The sequence below is a fragment of the Pelodiscus sinensis genome, chromosome 2 (genome assembly GCF_052426305.1).
Source record: "Pelodiscus sinensis isolate ZL-2025 chromosome 2, ASM5242630v1, whole genome shotgun sequence".
NCBI classification, from domain to species: Eukaryota; Metazoa; Chordata; order Testudines; family Trionychidae; genus Pelodiscus; species Pelodiscus sinensis.
The window spans coordinates 100,012,635-100,029,873 of record NC_143053.1 but is presented as its reverse complement, the minus strand read 5'-3'; the positions used below and the strand labels follow the sequence as shown (position 1 = coordinate 100,029,873).

General features: G+C 41.8%; 1 long non-coding RNA gene across 1 annotated transcript; it reads right to left on the bottom strand.

Moving 5' to 3' along the window:
* Positions 1–1,033: 1,033 nt before the first annotated feature.
* LOC142827141 (uncharacterized) lies at positions 1,034–15,790 on the bottom strand. Its single transcript, XR_016348611.1, has 3 exons — positions 15,649–15,790; positions 11,664–11,720; positions 1,034–1,228 (listed from the first exon to the last, which is right to left on the bottom strand). It is a non-coding gene; the product is annotated as an uncharacterized LOC142827141 (long non-coding RNA).
* Between the last annotated feature and the right edge of the window lie 1,449 nt (positions 15,791–17,239).

Below are 17,239 nucleotides of genomic sequence, written 5' to 3'. Positions count from 1 at the left end.
CCAAGATTTAACCCTCCTGCCTTGGGCTGTACCACTCGCCCAGGAGGGGAGAGGGGCTCTCTCCACTGTGTGCCCCCTGGACCATCTGTGCAAACCTTTCCGCGGACTAGCAGTTCTTAATGGAAACTCACTGTTAATTACATAATTATGCCCAAACCATTTTGCTAGTGCTGCAGCTGGGGAGAACAGTTTAATTTAAATTATTAAACAGATTAAGGATTTTAACTCTCATGTTAGCTTATCTAACTTCATTTTAAATGTAAACACAAGGTTTCAATGTTTTCTTTATTTACAGCAGGCATGGGGAGCCTTTTTTGGGTTGGAGGAGGCCACTGACCCACAGAAAAATCAATTGGGGCCCACACAAGTGAGAAGCAAAAAACTCCTCCAAAAACCTCCAACCCTCACTGATGTGGCCCTCAGCTAAAACACCTCACTTTTCTGGCACTCTAGCCCCCACGAGGTGAGGGGAAGGGACAGGGAGGACGAGGTTCAGGGCTTCCCATAGGCCAGATTTACTTTTCTAGGGTTCCAGCATTAGTGGATTTTGTGAATCCCCTTAAGCTCTGGGGTGGGAATAAAAATGAGGGACAGGGCAGCCAGTGAGTGCAGGACAGGGCAGCCAGTGAGTGGGATAGGGATGCAGGACTGGGTGAGGAGGGCAGAGTCTGGAAGGGAGTTTGGTGGCAGGAGAGGGTGTGGGGTGGGGAGTTGGGGGAGTAATGCAGAAAAGGTGAGAGGGTGAGAATGCAGCCAAATAGCTAGCTGAGGAGGGAGACAAAGAAGTGGGGAGTAAAGGAAAGTGCAGCTTCTGCAAAGTAAAACTGTATCCCCCTCACATCTTCCCTCTGCTTCAGCCTCAGTCCCCTCAGCCCCATGATCTCCCCCAGCCTGATCCCCTACATCACTTCATGCCCCTCAGTGCAACCCTTGCCCCCTCCCATCCTGCCCTCGCAGCCTGATTCCCTGCATTGCCCCATGCCCCTCCCCTCCTGCCCCCATATCCCTATGCCCCCAGCACACTTACCAGCAGGGCAGCAGCACTGGGGCAAGGAGAGGCGGGGGGAGAAGGGGAGTAGAGTCTCTTCTTTGCCCAGTCCAGCCCTTTGCCTGCAGGCTGTGGTTCCAGGGCAGGCAGAGCCTGGGGCTGTCTAGGGCTGGTTCCAGCCCAGCCGGTAGGGTTGCCAGGTGTCCAGTTTTGAACCGGAACATCCAGTATTTGAGCTTTCTGTTCAGGAAACAAATTGAGAAAATATAAATGAGAAAATATAAAAGTCCAGTATTTTCTAAAGATGCAATGTAGATTGTGATGTAATGTCAAGTGTGTCCAGTATTTTTGTTGAAACCATCTGGCATCTCTACCGGCTGGACTCAGAGGCGTGCCTGGAAAGGGGCTCCCCGATCCCGCACACAGCCCATGGGGAGAAGCCCAGCGCACTACGTGTGCCAGCTGCCCAATCCCGGCTCTGCAGAGCAGGCCCAGCCCCGCCCACACCTGAGGCAAGAAGCCTGAAGCCAGTAAGGAGGAGGTTAACCCTTAGCTCCCAGGAGCTGCACACGCACGCTGGGCAGGGGCAGCCCCTGCATGTGCCTCTCCCACCCCTCACCCCCAGCAGGAAGTTGGAGCCACAGCATGAGCCCCTGACTGTGTGGAGGGGAGGGGCAGGTCTGAGCTCCCACTCCATGTGTCACAGGAAATCGGCTCTCATGCCGCTTGTGGCACTCATGCCAGGGGTTGCCAACCCCTGCTTTAGGACCTGTCCGTAGTCCAAAATTAGACTCCCCCCCCCCCAAGTCAGTTTTCTATGTGATGCATCCACACTACCAACCTGTTATTCTGAAATAAGGGACTGTGGAATTCAGACTCTGTAGTCCTGCTATTCACGAGGAGCAAGGCTATTCTCAACTTGTAAGTCCAAAATAATGTTAGTGTAGATGCTCCAGTGCTGCTAATTCAAACTAATTGGCCTCTGGGAGGCCACCCACAGCTTCCTAGAGTGCTTTCTGGGGCTCTGAATCGGAGGCAGGCTCTATTACTGTGGACACGCTACCTGGGGCTACATTCAATTCTCCCCTGTAGGGAGGACACGGAACTTCAAACTTGTAAAATCAGGTGCCCAGAAGTTAAACTTGGTAAACTTGAAATAATTGCTTAGTGTAGATATGGCCTAGGAAGTTATTGTCAAGCCCACTAGAAATTAGGAAGAGCAAATGGGACTATAGAGGAAACACACACACAATCCATTATCTATATGATAGAATGATCAGTAGTTAAAGTGAACATATTTCTTTATATATTCTACACCAGCTCATTGTTGGATAAAGTCTTAGACTAATCATTGCAACACCTTGCCTTGTAGTTTGAGTCACTGTTTATTTTTTCTCCTCCTCATCTGAATGTGAAAAATTACAAGATTTACAAGTGAGAGAAGGAATAAAACAGTAAGCTATAGCTTTTATACACCAAGACTGTTAGTTAAATCAGCAACATATTTAAGCCTTGTATTCCTTGTTTAAATACATATGTAGAAACACAGAATTTAACAATGACTAGGGTAGAGCACCACCACAAGGTTTGTGCATCACTTAAGTCACTTAGCTCATTATACCTTCAAAATACTTTTCACTACACAATACTGCTAATTTGGTCTTGCACATATTCATTTTCTGAGTTTAGCAAAAAAAAAAAACCAATCCAAATACATATTGTACATACAGAATGTGGCTTTCAAATGGTCATAACTTAATCAAATCATAGCCAAATTGCTCCAGAATATTTGAAAGTGAAAGAGTGATGGCATGGTTCCTTTTCTTCCCACACAATGGAACGCCATGCACTACTAGGTCGCTAGTGTGAAGGGCCTGTTGTTCTGACTAAACCCAACTTTATAATAGAGACACTTGGTTGTTCTAATTTACCAATTGATTACTTATTGTGTGGGATACGTAAAATGCCAAATACCCCTATTTGGGATACATCCCCCCAAAAAATGCTACCTATGTGCATAGTTGACAGTTTCATGGCTACATCTGTACTTTTTGCTTATCAGAAACAGAAGTACCGGTATAAGGTTGCTTGTCGTGCATTCTTGACATGGTCTCGTGCACCATGCTTAATCTGCATTGTTATTCAAAACATTCCTTCCTCTCAGGCCTTGCCTCTGTGCTTATTTGCACCAGACTTGAGTCAGGCCTGGGTTTGCTTTTAGGCAGACATCACCATTTATTGCCAAAGCAGGGTAGTCCAGGCTCCCCTACACCCACCTCTGCCATAAATAAAGAAAACATCGGAACCTTTTGTGTTGGACATAAATTAATATTTTACTTTATTTAAAATTAAGTTTGATAAACTAACACAAGTTAAAGCACTTAAACTGTTTAATAATTTCAATTAATATTTCCTTTCTTATAGGTTAAATTAAACCATTCTCCCTTGCTGCAGCACTAGCAAAATGGCTTGGGTGTAATTATATAATTAATGCCAACTTTCCATTAGCAACTGGTAGTCCACAGAAAGGTTTGTATAGAGGCCAAAAAGTTTGAGAACTGATCTAGTTCTGATCTCACTGATATAATCTGGCCTTTTGTGTACCCCAAGCCAACACATTTCACTCAGTTAATCATGTATTGAGCTCAATAACTTGTTTGATTAAAGCCTAAATATCTTTAGCATACACACACCTCAAACCTTCCCCAAAATTTACCAATAATGACAAATCTTAATACACAAGATAAGATTTTCAGAAAATTATGAGAAATGGAAAACAGGAGTTATATTGGAATCCATAGTGCAGCCTTAGCTACAGTAGTCTGACATAATACATGTACATACATTTCATAATTTCTATCCATTTAACAAGAGCTTTGCCTGGGGAGTAATCTGGCCACTAAATATTCTGGAATTATTACACAGATTACCTATATAAGGAATTCACCCATATAATATACAACCTAACATGATGTATCGTCTAGCTTTCACTCTCATTTTTCAGTTTTAAATCAGGGACCATAGTATGATAAAAGTAAAATAAAGAAAACCAGACTACATGAGGTTGAGGTTTTAATTTTCCCCTGTATTTTCACATTGAATCAGTTCCTAATTATTTTAATGGTAAAGTAACCCCAGCAAAGTTTCAGTCCTTAGCACTCAAGGTCTAATACCTTATCCATACAATGGTCATCCTTCAGCAAAAATAAATGTTTTTGTACAGTTAGCCACCAGAGGGAGCCCCAACAGTCCTGTGGATGGGAAAAAAAGTGTTGAAAGTGACAAAAAAAAATCAAAAAAGCTTTGGGCCTTATTCTGCCAACAGTTTCCTATACCAGTCATCTTTACTCACACATATATTCCTATGGATTTCAGCAGAAAGATTTGTTTCCCTGAAGACTATTCATATGAGTAATAGCCCCCTCCCCGCCCCCAATGTGGGGTCTAAAGTAGGGCTTCTGACTTTTAACAATTGCTTTTAATTACTTCAAAGAAAGGGCCTGAGTTTATATGTTAATTATTGGCATTATTATTTTCTGTATCGAAGATATCCCTTAAAATAAGTTGAGTGGATTTGCTAATTGCTATATGTAACCAATGTGTAGATATGGAAAAATAAGCAGCAGTCAAATCTTTACTTAATTTCTCTCCACGCACACTCCTGCACCTCCAACCCTCCCCACAAACATACTCCCCACTCCAACCCTCCTCCAACTTTAAAACAGGGAATGAGGTAGTAAATCAGGTCCTTGTTTTGAAGTAATAAAAAGAAATTGTTTAAACTCAATAAGCCTATATATATATCAATATAAAACCAGAGTTTGGATGATCAGTCTATTAAAGACAGATAACAAGAAGTTTACTGACAATCAGTTTGTTACTCTGAAAATTTGAATTAATCTATATTTCTTGGAAAATATGCAATAGCTCATCCTTATGGTTAAAAGACATTGACTTTAAAAACTGCAAAGGTACAATTTTCAATATCAGTGAAGAACTCCTCTACAATTAATTGGAAACCCTATTGACACTATTGTTTTAATAAGTGCATAAAATAACCTTAAACATACATGACATGATAAATTTCATGCTAAATGAGCATGCAATTGTATCTATCAGGTGTATCACTGTGTTTGGTGAGGTGTGGAGCCACACCAATCCAGAGGGAGTTAACAGAAGAATTCTGCCCATATAAGTTTCTCGGGATACAAGAATTCACCTGCTAGTAAATCTCCTGAAGGAGGTGCAGCTTGTTTCCCAGCATGCATAGCTCACTCTCCTAGTCAAAGTGTAGTTGGTATAAGGTCATAGCTCCATTTCTTCCCTACTGGAATTACCAGTCCCTGGAGTTGGAGACTTTTTATTGTGTATTTTTTGTGGAAATACAAAAAGTTGGTGCTTTCTTAAACCTCTTCTTCCTTTCTTTCCTTTATGCATCAATGGTACAGCAGGGAACAATCCAGCAGTAATTATCTTATCCCTCATTTCAATGCAAACCTCAGTTCAACATTCATTGTACAGTTGGAATTGGTGCCGCCATAATTAACTTAGAGCAAATATTTTCTAAACCTTTTAATAAAATATTAATCTCCTGCTTACCTTTGCTGTTGTGACTCAGAGCTCTCAAAATCAAACAATCTATTTGATAGCTTGTTCCTTGGGATATTCCCTGAAACTATATCTTTCTACTGTTCACTGCTAACCAAACCATCAAAAAGCTGCTCCTTCCTTTACAAGGCTGAAAGAACTAAAAGCTACTAATCAAGTGAATAGTGAACTAATACAACAATTTTCCTAGGCTATTTTGTCTACTATGGAGGATTAACACCAATGTGTCCCCTAAGGTTTTCATCATTAAGCTCCTTAACCTGAACTACCAAAGCTTTCAACAGTCCTCTTCTTAAAATGAAAGAAATGGTGCTGCTTTTTTTTGCTTTTTTTTTAAACAAAAGCACTTTTCAGGGGGCTTTTAAGAAATGTCACTAATGGAGACATGTTGGTAAATGGATATTCACTGCAGTGACTCACAGGAGGAGAATTATTGTTTCACAGTTTCTTGTTTATCTGCCTTTCTCTGACATCACACATAGAATCTTCATGTCTTAAAATGAAGCAGAACAGTGCAGTTTTTCGGATCCTCGAATCCAGATCAAAATGAATCTAGCTTCAATATATTCCCTGTGTAAGCTTTTCAACAAAACTTATTAAAAAATACTCTTGACAGTGATAAAATGAAACTGAAAAATGCAAATCTGGATTTTGAACACTCTAGAGTTTGGGAGTGTTAGACTAAAACTTTCATTGAATCATAGAATATTAGGACTGGAAGGGACCTCAAGAGGTCATCAAGTCGAGTCCCCTGCTCTCATGGCAGGACCCAGTACTGTCTAGACCATCCTTGACAGACATCTATCCAACCTACTCTTAAACATATCCAGAGATGGAGATTCCACAAACTCCCTAGGCAATTCATTCCAGTGTTTAACCACCTTGACAGTTGGGAACTTTTTCCTAATGTCCAGCCTAAACCTCCCTTGTTGCAGTTTAAATCCATTGCTTCTTGCTCTATCCTCAGAGGCCAGGAAGAACAATTTTTCTCCCTCCTCCGCATGACACCCTTTTAGATAGCAGTTTTCAGGTATCATGTCCCCTCTCAGTCTTCTCCTTTCCAAACTAAACAAGCCCAATTCTTTCAATCTTCCTTCATAGGTTATGTTCTCTAGACCTTTAATCATTCTTGTTGCTCTTCTCTGGACCTTCTCCAATTTCTCCATCTTTCTTGAAATGTGGTGCCCAGAACTGGACTCAATACTCAAATTGAGGCCTACTCAGCACAGAATAGAGCAGAAGAATGACTTCTCATGTCTTGCTTACAACATACCTGTTAATGCATCCTAGAATCATGTTTGCTTTTTTTGCAACAGCATCACACTGCTGACTCATATTCAGCTTGGTGGTCCACTATAACCCCTAGATACCTTTCTGCCGTACTCCTTCCTAGACAGTCGCTTCCCATTCTGCATGTGTGAAACTGATTGTTCCTTCCTAAGTGGAGCACTTTGCATTTGTCCTTATAAACTTCATCCTGTTTACCTCAGACCATTTCTCCAATTTATCCAGATCATTTTGAATTATGACCCTGTCCTCCAAAGCAGTTGCAACCCCTTCCAGCTTGGTATCATCTGCAAACTTAATAAGCGTACTCTCTATGCCAGTATCTATATCGTTGATGAAGATATTAAACAGAACCAGTCCCAAAACCGACCCCTGCGGAATCCCATTTGTTATACCTTTCCAGCAGGATTGTGAACCGTTGATAACTACTCTGAGAATGTTTATCCAGCCAATTATGCATCCACCTTATAGTGGCCCCATCTAAGTTGTATTTGCCTAGTTTATTGATAAGAATATCATGCAAGACCATATCAAATGCCTCACCTAAACTTTAGTATACCACATCCACCGCTTGCAAGTAGGAATAAGAGATCCTCCAGAATAGGGCTTATTCCGGAGGATCGCGCCAGTCTGGACGCTCTTTTCCGGCTTTTCCCCAAGCTGGAAAAAAGCGGCGGCCATGTTTATTTAAATCGCGCGGGGGATATTTAAATCGCCCGCGCATTTCCCTATTTCAAAGTTCTAAATTAGCATGGCTATTCCGAAGAAGGGGCCAGTGTAGACGTAGCCGTACAGTAAAACTCCATTGGTCCGGCATCCAATGCTCCGGTACTCCTGATGGTCTGGCACCATCATGAACCCAGAAGTGCTCTGGCTGCCGGACAATTGGAGCTGCTCTGCGCCCGGCTTCCCCGATTCAGCCGCTGCTGAAACTGACCAGCAGCTGAATCGGGAAAGCCGGGGGCAGACCAGCTAGGGTGCTGCTGGGTTGGTCCCATAATGCTGCCCCTCGGGGCTGGGGGACCAACCCGGCAACACCCCAGCTGCTCTACCTCAGGCATCCCCAAGTCAGCCACTGCTGAAACTGACCAGCAGCTGATTCTGGTCAGCCGCTGGTCAGTTTCAGCAGTGGCTGAATTGGACGCCTGGGGCAGAGCAGCTGGGGTTCTGCCGGGTTGGTCCCACAGCCCCAAGGGGCAGCACTACGGGACCAACCCAGCAGCACCCCAGCTGCTCTGCCCCAGGCATCCCCGATTCAGCCACTGCTGAAACTGACCAGCAGCAGCTGAATGGGGACACCTGGGGCAGAGCCGGACTATTGGAAGGGGGGCTATGAGGGGTCTCGGGTGACATCCCTCCCTCCCCACCCCAGACCTCTCATAGCTCCCCCCCCTTCCGATAGTCCGGCATATCTGATAATCCGGCACCTCCTGGGTCCTAAAGGTGCTGGATTATCAGAAGTTTACTGTATAATGTTTATGTGGATAAGTTGTGCGTTTGTCTTTGTTTGTATTTCTTGAATCTTTAGTCTCCTTACATTTTCAATTTTAATGTAATACTAACAATCATTTTATTGATTATAACAATATTAGAAAGGGGAATATCTGAGACAAACTGCTTTTAAACATAGGATGTGAAACTAATTGGAATAATGTTATCATTGTAATTTAGTAAATCAGCAGAAAATCTTTCACAAGACTGTTTTAAGATCTGTGAGTTGATGCTTTGATATTCTATAGAAATTCAATAGCTGAAAATCATACCACCTTTAATGATTTTATAATATGAGGAATGTGATTGCTGTTTCCTGAGGATTGAACTTGGTCCTTTCCATGCTTATGAATTGTTTTTTATGCAGTAGCATTCTCCCACGTAAGAATGTTTACATCTAGCCCTCTGAAGACCCTCAACATATCTTCTATATCAGCATGATTTGATGTTATATCTCCTTTGTTGTCTTTGGCAATTACACTTTGAAAACGAAAGCAAGGAAAGTGTAAATAAAATATGGGAAATTCCAAGAAAGCACCAGAGTATTTGTTTTCCCAAACCCTAATGTTTTGAATTGTGACAATCTGTTTCTTCAATTGTTTTATAATACAAAAAAATCCATTTTTAAAGTTCTAAAAATATAGGGTCAAAAAGAGAAATGCTAACTTTCTTTGAAGAAATTTCCTGGCACAATCAACCATTTTTTGTAAGAATAAAGTAAATAAACCAGTAAGACACTCCTATTTGTTTGTTCTCCCTCTTGATGACTGGTCACTATGGAAATGAGTGCTAGAAAGTCACACTTTGGCCAGGGCTACACTAAAGGAGAAAGACAACTTAAGATACGAGCTCCAACTATGTTAATTATGTAGCTGAAGTCGAAGTATCTTAAATCATGTTTTGGCACCATCCATACAATGGGAAGTTGGCAGGAGCACATGCTCCTATTGACTTCCCTTACTTCTCATGAGGAGCAGAACTACCAGAGCCAATGAGAACACCCTCTCAGTGAAGACTGTGAAGTGTTCTGAAACTAAGAGAGCCATAGAGGTAGGCAATATTCCTTTCTGGACAAGTCTCAGACTACAATAATAGGGGCTGCTGTAAATTGGTTCTCTGCTCTTATTTATGAGCTCTCCTTTCACCATATTTACAAAGTGGAAGTAAATAATACAAAGATGTCTGGATACCTTATTTCAATTGCAGAGAGCTTTGTGTAAGCTTGGAAACTTGTCTCACCAACAGAAGTTGGTTCAATAAAAGACATTACTTCACTCAGCCTGTTCACCGTTTTGATCTTCTCAAACAATTTTTTCTTTTTTCAGTCATTCCAAAACCTATTACAAGAAGTTTTTTAATCCTAATTGAGCAACAGTGATTCTCTCCCACCACACACATTTTAAACAATACAATACAGCGGAGGTTGTTTGTAAGCTTTACAAAACACTTATGTACCTGCTTAACTGTACAACCATGAGTGACCCCATTGATTTCAACAGCACTATTCAGAGTAGTACAGTGACACATGTACATAAGTGTTTGCAGGCTCAGGACCTTGGAAACTATTTTGTTAGTCACTCTGACAGGGAAGTGTTTTAATCTAACAAGTGCTCAATCTGAAGAGTTTTTAGTTCTCATCTTATTTTGCTTTGAAGAGGTTTAAGCTTTTCTGTAGACATATTTCTCCATTGCCAAAGAAGTTTTCTTTCAAGCAATATACTTTTATCACTAATGTGCCTAATCTCTGGCCCTGGGGTGGGAGTCAGTCTGAGGTGGCAGGGGGAAACTAGTAGGGTGACCATATGTCCCATTTCAGCCATGACAGTCTTCTTCTTCCTTCTTTTTTTAAAGCCCTATCCCAGCTGTCCTAATTTTGGCTTTGTTTGCTTGTTCAAAAGGGGCATTTGTCCCATGTCCTCTTGCTGACATCAGTTTCCTCTTGCGAAGGGGACAATGCCCACTTTTTTTTCATTTCAAAAAAGTGGGATGTGGTACACGGGGTAAATGGAGATGTCAGCCCACCCCAGAGAGGGAAACAGAATTAAGGGGAGGCAGCATTCTTCCTGGTGGGGGCAGGATTCCAGGGATGGACAACAGCCTCATGGACAGAGTGGGGGATGCAAGGTTCCAACAATGGCCAAGAACCTTGCATCGGGGGGTCCTTGGACGTGCGGCTGGAGTGTCCATTTTTTTTCTTTGGGAAATATGGTCACCCTAGGAATCAGTCCTTCCTCATACAGAAAGATTTGTAAAGGACTAGTTCTTGTGTAGCCTGGTAGCTAACAGCAGCCTTTTCTCTGTCTCTTTTGCTAAGCCTTGGCTGACCTGTGACATCAGCTCTTAAAGATGAGAGCATTAGCTATCATTAGTGTTTTATCCTATTGACACTATCTCCAACCCGAAATTAAAAAAATAGAACATGGAAGTACAATATTTAGCAAAGCAGCAAAACAGATCAAGGAACAAATCACTTTTATTATGGCTTCATAGTGTCCTGAGAGAAAAAGAAAATTCTAGGGTTGCCTTAAGAATACATTCTGGGGAACACTTTCAGATCAGTTGTTCAGTAAAATCCTGAAATATCAACATGAGCTAGCAATTGAACAACCTTCTCCCTGTTCAGACCAAACTGAAAAAATAGCAGAACATGCTGCCATAACAGTGGGTCAAATTCACTGTAATGAAAGTGGGTAAAACCCCACACAAGTTATTGAAGTAACACCCATTTACATCAGCAAAGGTGGCTGTGTATCTACATAGGCATGAAAGATTTTGCATGTAAAAGTACTATGTTTATTAGACTTCTGCCCACGTTGCAAAACAGGCAACAGGCTGAAATTTGTACTGGTGAATCACTGGTGAATTTTTGATCAATTTGAATGGAAGGAGAAACACAAAATCACTGCTTTATTTAAATGCTTATAGTTTTCACACCTGCATGGTGACTATTGAACTGGAGTTCAATTAAATAAATTCTAATTGCCTTGACATTTTTGCTACCTGATTTTGGTACCTGTGGGATTTGAAATCTTCATACTCAAACTCAGGACAGATGGTAAAGGGCTTGTAGTATCTTGAGAAATAGCATTTTGGGGAAGACATATGAACTGTTTTAAATAAATTTTCCTGTTAAGTGGCAAACATCTGCAGTTGTCTAAACATTTCGTTTTTGAACCCTGAAGAGGAAAAAATCTGTGTCTTCAGGATTTTGTTGTTCAAATTGCTAAATTAATCAGGGGAAAGCAAATCTACCTGCTTTTGGAACAAAATACTTCCTCTAGTAACTCACCGCTCAGTGGATGTGTCACTTATTCCTCCTTCTAGATGCTGGCTTAAATTTGCTGAGCTGTGAAAAGAACACAAGTCGCCCGTTAGGGTCCAATTTTCGGAAAAATTCTAATTGTACAGACTTCATCAACAATTAGATTCTGAGCGTCAGTCCCATTGCACATACTAGTTCATTAGGGATCCACTTCTACAAGACACTCAGAACCTCCTGGGACACTCAGAACCTTCTGGGACATACCCTCATTTCCCATTAAGACAATGTATCTAGTAAGGGCCATAGATAGAGACCTTAACTTTGAAAGACAAAAGTAATGTGCACACTTAGAATTAGAAGAATATGTTACAGTGAGAAAAAGGAATTTAGGTATCAAGTGACATAACTGATAGGCAACAATGACTTGAGTATGATTGTGGTCATCAGATCTTTTTAATGGAAATGACTTCCTAGGAAGGCGGATCTAGGAGTCATAGTGGACCACAAGCTAAATGTGAATCAAAGTGTGACACTGTTGCTAAAAAAACTAAATGTCATTCTTGGATGCATTAACAGGAGTATTATACGCAAGACAGAAGAAGTAGTTCTGCTCTACTTCATGATGAATAGGCCTCAGGTAGAGTATTGTGTCCAGTTTCAGGATCCACATTTCAGGAAAAATGGACAAATTGGAGAAGGTCTGGAGAACAAAATAATTAAAGGTCCAAAAAACCTAGCCCATGAGGGAAGGCTGAAAGAATTGAGTTTGTTTAGTTTAGAAAAGAGAAGACAGAGGGGGTATTATAGCTTTCAAGTACCTAACAGGTTATTACAAGGAGGAGAGAGAAAAATTATTCTCCTTAATTTCTGAGGACGGGACAAAGCAATGGACTTTAACTGGAGCAAGGGAGGTTTAGTTTGGACATTAGAAAAAATTCCTAACTGTCAGGGTGGTTAAATACCAAAATAAATTGCCTAGGGAGATTGTAGAATCTCCATTATTGGAGATTTTAAATAGCAAGTTAGACAAACATCTATCAGGGATGATATAGATCGGGGTGGGCAAAAGGACCTCTGCGGCCCGCCAAGCAGATTGATCCAAACCGTGGAGGCCCTGCTGCTCACCCAGCCCCCAGGCCAATTAGGGCCTGGGGGTTGGGGTGTGCACAAAGCTTCCTCCAGCCCTGTGAGCAGCACGCAGTGCTTTGAAGATAACACGAGCTCCCCTGCCCCCAAGCCCTGATTGGCCTTGGGGCAGGGGAGCTGTGCAAAGTTTCCTCCCCTCTCTCCCCTGCCCAGCGAGAAGCGCACCGCACTTCAAAGTGCCGTGCTCTCACCCTGTGAAAGAGTAGCTTTCCACAGCTTCCCCCATCTCAAGGCCAATTAAGGTTTGGGGGCGGGGGAGCACATGACGTCTCTTCCCGCCCTGCAAGCAGCAGGTAGCACTTTGAAGTGGCGCGTGCTCCTTGCAGGGTGCGGGTAGGGAGGGAGGAGACTTTACGCGCTCCTCCTGCCCCAGGCCAATCAGGGCCTGGCAGCGGGGGAGTGTGTGAAGCCTTTTCCCACCCTGCCAGGGGCATGGGCACCTAGTGGGAAGGGGAGGCAAAGGGGCTCCCCCACCAATTATGGTCTGGGGGTGGGGAAGCCCAGAAGCATTCTGGCCCTGCCCCTTCTGGATTAGGCCCCGCCCATAAACATTTTTTAAGTGGCCCCTGGCCAAAAATTATTGCCCACCTCTGATCTACATGGTGCTTAGTCCTGCTATGAGTGCAGCAGATTCGACTTGATGACTTCTCGAGATTCCTTTTAGTTCTATTATTCTATGATTATAGGATTAAGCCTGTTTTAGTGGACTGTGAGATCAAGACGGCCTTTATTGGTTGTGGTTAATATAACACTTTAAGTTATTCAAATATCTTAAGAAAATGGGCCAAATTCTGCTTTCAGAACAGTGTTATTCTAATGATTTTGGTGCCAAACTGGATCCTAAAACTTATATTTGTAACATTTATGCTAATCATAAACTGCAGAATGGTGGAATTAAGAGGAAACTATAACAACTGTGGCCACCCAAGCTATTTTAGACACTCCATTTACAAGGCCAGCTAAAATTACTGCTAACAGGATGACAAATATCCAGCTGATTCATGAAAATCAGAGCTTAGGCATCTCCTGAATTTATGCATATTTATCTCAGTGAAACCTTGAATTATTAAATAATGAAAAATGTAACGATACTGAACTGTCAGGCATAAGTGAGAGTATATAAATATACTGGGAATAAAGTGACATTGGTTAATTCATTACTTTTATTCCATCTGTTCTTCATAGTAATTTCAAAGGTTTTTGTTACATCTAAATATATTCCTCATGCTTTACTCATTTTCTTCCTTCCACAAATGTCGTCATAGTATGCCAAATTCGTCTCTGGAGAACTGGAACTCAAATCTATTGAGCTCAATGGGATTTATACCACTAAAACCAAGGCTCAATTTAATCATATAACTTTAAGCTAAACCCTATATCCAAAAATTCATGCACATCGTGGGCAAAATTTATCATTAACAAATAAATATGAACCGTTCAAAATTTTCCACAGTAAATTGGCTGCTAGTAAATTGGCCACTGTGCTTATTTAAAAGATTATTGTTTGTTTGAGTGACATATGAAAGATAATCCGTTAAGTGGGCAAATAGTAGGCTCAGCTCAAAAAAGAAAAAGGATAAAACTTCCTTTAACAAAGGCATATAATGGATCCTAAATATCTTGGCATAAGATAATGCAATCTCCAGTATGGGGCCAAATTCAACCCTGGCTTTAAGTATACTTGAATTGGGGTTCAGCCTTAATTCTGCTAAATTCTTAAGCATCTGCTTAACTACAGCCCTGCTAAGCACATCATCTTCTAAACACATGCTTAACTGTAATGGGCTCAAGCACATGCTTAAGTATTTTGCTGAATTACAGACTACACATGGTTCCTTCCTTAGAATGACAGGGACACATTTTAACTTAGCTGTCAAGTAGAGTTTAATGACAACAGCTACTTATTCTGAGTCACCCAGGACTGGCACAATTTTGGTAAAATCTAGTGCAATGTAAGTGACTTAATCAAGAAAAGTTTAAAATTTTTGTGCACAGTATTTATTACTGAGTATTGAAACCAATGGGACTACTTGACATAAATAAGGACTATGTTTGTTGGTGGAACTTCCTTTAAATTTCCTGTAGTGTGGGAGATGAAAAACAGCCCAGAAATGTGAAAGTAAAAGAGCACTTCCACAAGTCCTTCGTAACTTGCATCATATGTCGGTTGATGGTGGCCATATTATATGATGCTTATATAAAACTCAGAATATTGTTATGGTCCATGGTATCCTTTTTTTTTCCTGCAAAGGCAATTCACAAAGACTAATCTTGAAATATTTAAAATGACAGTTTAGAAGAGATTTCATGAGAAACAGATTTGAGCAATCCTTTTCTTGAGTGCCCCTATTAATCTTCATTGCCAAAATTCATTTAGGGCTCCAGGGATAAAGACTTTTATTTCAATAAAAAATTATGTTTAGCCTTTCTCTATCACTGAAGACATTTACTGCATTATTAAAAGTCAGTAGTCTTTAATTATGTACATATAAAGATATAACAATGATTCCAGACACTTTGCAACACAAACCCATAATGATTAACAATAAAATCAATTCATGTCTGAAAATTAATAATGGGCTGTGAGGAAAGTAGGGTCAGTGGAAAAAAATAACTCGGGAAGTAATATATTCTTCCCTCATCCTTTTGTCCCATGTAAATGATGGTTAAGATAATAGTCTTAATTGAAAGTGAACTCAATTAAATTTAGCTATATCAGTTTTGCCAGCTGTACACTTCAGAAAGGCATAATCTAGCTATTTTAGATATTATGGGAAGCAATAACCTCATTGTGGTTAAGCTTCCATTTTAATGACCAATTTTAGGCTTTCACGTTTTGGACCGGTCCACTTTTGTATATACTTACAATATCTGAAACTCAAATGACAGATAGCTACAATGACTCTCTGCCTCCATCTTGAATCTTCTGATTTTGTAAATTTCATTATTGAGCGAGAAAGTTAGGGGGGATGAGCTATGTCAGTGGTCCCCAACACGGTGCCCGCAAGCGCCATGGCGCCCGCGGGGCCATTTGTGTGCGCCCGCCAAGTGCTCGGGGTTGGCCTGATCACGGGCACGTGGTGCATGTGCTGTGCCGGAGCCGGCCCAGGCGCATGGTAAGCGCCGGCCCTGGGAGTGCTGCGAATTGGCCGCTCGCGCCCCGGGCACGCGGCGCTTGGGGAGGGGGGCTACTAGCTCCGGGCGCTTGGGGGGGGCCGCTGGACCCGGGCGCATGGCATTTGGAGGGGACGCGCGGCACTTGGGGGGGGACGCCAGCCCCGGGCGCACGGCACTTTGGGGGGGGGCGCCGGCCCCGGGCGCGTGCCATTTGGAGGGTGCGCCGGCCCCGGGCGCGCGGCGCTTGCGGGGGATCCCCGCCCCCGAGCACGCAGCTATGGGGGGGGGCCAGCTCCGGGCTTGCATGTCTCCCTGCCCTCTGCCGTCCAGCAGGCAAATGGCCACACCCCCTGGCGCCCGGCAGCCTCTAAAGGTTGGGGACCACTGAGCTATGTGTTAATCACTTCTGGTCAGGAAATTGATGTGTCTGGATAGCAATTGTTTAGAATACATTAGGTAAAATGACAGAAAAATACACTCCTTTGAAATGATTGTAAGTGTTGCGGTGAACACAAATTAATATTAAAGCAATCTTCTTTTAAAAAAATAAAAGGAGGTATGCAGTGTATAACTATGTGGTTGAATAACCATAACAAGAAAGCATTTACTGAATGAGAACTTCAGTTGATTCCTCTTTTATACTGAAAGTACTTCCCAGCCTTTAAATAACAATGTCATAACACTCTGAACTGAATGTGTTTTAACATGATCTGAAACAGACTTCATAGCAATAGCATTCATTCAGTATTTTAATTGCCATAAGAGTAGTAAAAGGCTCTTTACATACTGATCATTGTTCTCTCCTTGAATTGACTGGTTACAAAATGCTTATAAGTGATAGATAACTTATATAACAATTCCTTGTTTAAAAACAAAGTAAACTGTGCAACTTTTTTACTTTAGTTTTAAAATTTGGGGACTAATTTGAACTCAATAATTTGACCAAAACACAGAGTACAATTTGGTGATTCCCAGGATCTGTTTATCTCATCCTATCTTCTGTAATGCTTTTACAATCTTCATCCAACTCTAAAGTTAATTCAGCATTCTTCATTGTTGTTGAGTTCTGTTGTTATCCAACAGAATGACATAATCACTAACAAATTCCATTCTTCCGCTCTAACTTTTAGTAGCTTCAGGGGGTAGCCAAGTTAGTCTGTACAGGCTACATTTAAAAAACAACAAATGGTCTGGGAGCACTTTTGGCCATGTCTAGACTACATTCCTTTTTCGGCAAAGGGATGTAAATCAGGCATGTCGATATTGCAAATGAAACCGTGATTTGAATTTCCTGCTCTTCATTTGCATAATGGCAGCCACCGCTTTTTTCGAAATGGGGC